The sequence below is a fragment of the Calidris pugnax genome, unplaced genomic scaffold (genome assembly GCF_001431845.1).
Source record: "Calidris pugnax isolate Ruff unplaced genomic scaffold, ASM143184v1 scaffold294, whole genome shotgun sequence".
Lineage (NCBI taxonomy): Eukaryota > Metazoa > Chordata > Aves > Charadriiformes > Scolopacidae > Calidris > Calidris pugnax.
The window spans coordinates 1762285-1765858 of NW_015094505.1; positions in this window are offsets into that span (position 1 = coordinate 1762285).

The window sequence follows — 3574 nt, forward strand, 5'->3', positions numbered from 1 at the left end:
CGCCGCGCAGCGCGCATGCGCGGGAAGCGGGGCGGAGGCAGAGCCGCCCGCCTCCTGCCGCGCATGCGCGCCCTCACCGCGTCCCGCCACTGCGCGCGCCCGCGAGGCCCGTATCGGGCCCATCCCGCGTCCCATCTCCAGCCGTATGGCCGCGCGCGCGCTGAGCGGCTGCCGGGGCGGGGCGTGTGTTTGAAATGGAACAATGGTCGCCAGGGCGCAGGAGCGCGTCAGGCGCGGGGGGGCGGGGCCGGGGGAGGGCGGGGGCGGAGCGCGGCCCGGCTGTGTCACCGGGTTCGAGTCCGGCAGCGGCCACAAAGCTCGGCGCGGGCGGAACCGGGTGACTGGCGGCCCGGGCTCGGGCCTCGTTACGGTGAAAGGGCTTTTTGCAGCCCTGCTCGGGGTTAGGGCCTCTCTTTTCAACTCAAATGGCACAGCCCCTCCCCAGCGTTTTTCCCAGCTCTGTTTTGCTGCCGAAGAATGTACTGCGTTTTTAATGAGTAATGAGAACGCGAGCCCCTGCGCCATTCTCGGAAATCTGGCATAAAGTTTGTTATGAGACATGTGACCTCTCGTTCTTGGCTGTGTTTAGGTTTTGGAGTGACCTTTACAATTCCATTCCAAGTGAGAAAAGTATGTAAGTTTGTGCTCACTGGTATTTATTTTCCAATATTTTTCCATAATAACAATAGCAACATACACATTTGTCTTTTACATTCCAGGGGATCTTCAGGATCTTCACCAGCATCAAATGTAAAAAGGTTTTAATTTTCCTCTAGCAAGCAGCAATTCTTTTTCCAGAGTACTAGGTACAGAAAGAGTTAAGGAGCAGAAGTTGGGATATTTTCATCGTTTCAACTTTCTGAAATGGATCACAGTTGTATGAATTATTCTCCTACTCCAAAGTGACTGAAGGTAGATGTTCCTAGATAACTGAGTATAACTATTGCCTATCTAGTCTGCTAGTTATTACAGTACTTCCTTTTAGTTTTCTTTATCCAAGACTGACTTGAGCATATTCCATTTTTCTGCCTTCAGAGACGGTGTTCATGTCTCATCAACCATTTCTGTTGCAGCTCACATTTCTTGCATTACACTGACACTGTTAACAAAGAACATTGTGCCTAACCGGTACCTGGGAAGCATTAAAGCCCCACAAGATTACATTTTAAATATTTTTTCAGTAACTTTCAGTATGGATTAAGTGGAAAAACCTGGAGACAAAATTCCTTACGTTATATTACTGCAGGAGGAAAACCATTCACAGTCCCATGCAAGCACTTGCACTGTGATGTATCCTAGCCAGAAATGACAACTTTCTGTGAGAAACAAAATTGCCATCTCCTCCAAAGACCAAGGGTATCTAAAACTTTCTTTTGCTTGATTTCTAATAATTATGATTAGTCTCAGTCACTGGAAAATTAGGAGCTGCTGCCGCAAAAGGAATATGATGTTCATCAGCTCTCACTGCCACTGTTCACTAAAAGCAAAACCATGCTTTTGAGCTTTAATACAGGACCTGCACCATTCTCCTTCTCTTGCGCTCCAGCAAAAGCACAGGACAGCTGGAGAGGGCCCAAAAGGCAAATGAAGTGGTAATATCGAGCAAAACACCTAGCCTGGAACAGAAATCTACTCACACATATGGTGGCTCTACTAATACCAAAGCAACCTGCAAAATCTGACTGCATTCCCAAACTATGTGGATTTAACTATTTCTTATTATTGTAGGGTTATTCTATTATGTCCTTGCTGCTACAGACAGCAAAAAGCTTCAAATGCTGGGTACCAGGGTACCATTAAGGAAAAGGTCAACAATATCCAAAATGCGGCAGAGAGCTCAGAAACATCTGCTTTGTGTACTCAATTTTTTCAGTGCCAGGAACCGACACATCAACCTAATGCCCAGCCAGAGTTTATAGAACCAAGAGAACCTTTATATATATATATGTATATATACACACACAAGAGAAAATGGGGACTGTCAAAGTGACCCTCAAAGGCCTGAAGAGGGTAATGAAGCAGAGAAAATGGCATGTAGCTGTGGGAGAGTTGTGCTATGGAAAGAATGAGACTAAAGATGGAAATGAGGAAATGACAAACTCCCAAGTTAAAGAAACAGCAGAAATGACCATGGCAACAGGGATTAAGAAAGGAGAGAACACGTTAAACAGCCTTGGAAGGACACGGGTGAAGGATGGAGATTCAAAATGGGGAAATGGAAACTGGGAGAATGACATAGGTGGGTATAGTGATACTGAGGGACTGGTGAGCATGAAATTATGGTGTGGGCAACAATGTGGGAGATGGTTGATAGTATCAGGGAAATAACCCAGTGGGTCAAATACACAGAGCTGCTCAAAGTTACAGAATGACATCAGCCTGAAATAAACTAGTAAGCATCTGACCCGTGAAAAAATTGGTTTAGCTATCTATAATTTATCTTTCTTCTCTGGTTATTTTTGTTCTTAAGACTGCCTGAAAATCTCACCTGGAATATAAACTGATGATGAGATGTCTGGGCCTGCAATTTCTGAGAAATGACAATGGTTAGGTATTAACTCAGATGCTTAGTTTTTTAATATTTAAAGGTCAGCATTGTAGCACTTAGCAAAAGAGTAGAATCATAGAATGGTTTAGGTTGGAAGGGACCTTAAGGATCATGTAGTTCCAACCCCCCTGCCCTGGGCAGGGACACCTCCCACCAGACCAGGTTGCTCCAAGCCCCCTCCAACCTGGCCTTGAACTCCTCCAGGGATGGGGCAGCCACAGCTTCTCTGAATAACCTGGGCCAGGCTCTCACCACCCTCACAGCAAGGAATTTCTTCCCCAGATCTCATCTCAATCTCCCCTCTTTCAGTTTAAAACCACTCCCCCCGTCCTGTGGCTCCCCTCCCTGATCCTGAGTTCCTCCCCATCTCTCCTGGAGCCCCTTTAGGGACTGGAAGGGGCTCCAAGGTCTCCCCAGAGCCTTCTCTCCTTCAGGCTGACACCCCCCAGCTCTCTCAGCCCCCCCATCACAGCACTGGGGCTCCAGCCCTCCCAGCACCTCCGTGGCACAGGTTACAGATGTCTCCTAGGGCACTAAGTACAGCCGCCTCAGAGCCGAGCCCATCGCGTGTTGCCTCACCAGGAGGTGGGGGCCAAGCAACCATCCCGGGCTCTCCCACAGGCCGCAGCCGGGCCAGGCACCCCCCCGGGAAGGGGCAGCTGAGTTTTAAGCTCTCTCGCGGCTCGGGGCTGCGGCTGCACATCTCCAGGCAGAGGGAGCCCCGGCCGCTGAGGGCACCGGCCGCCGGCGGGCAGTTCCGCTGTCAGGCCGCGCCGGCCCCGCCGTCACCTCACCCCAGAGGCGGGGCCCTCCCCTTCTATCCCGCCTCATGTCTCCCAACGGCTTTCGGCTGTTCTCGTCTGAGGGGCTCGGCGGGCACAGCAGCATCACCGTACACCCGTGGCTGGCCGCTAGCCGGGCAGCAAAGAGCCGCAGCGGCGGGAAAGCCGTGCGCATGCGCCCCGCCGCCACGGAGCCCACCGGCTCGGGCCCGCCGTGGCGCATGCGCGCTGCGCGGCGGCGGCG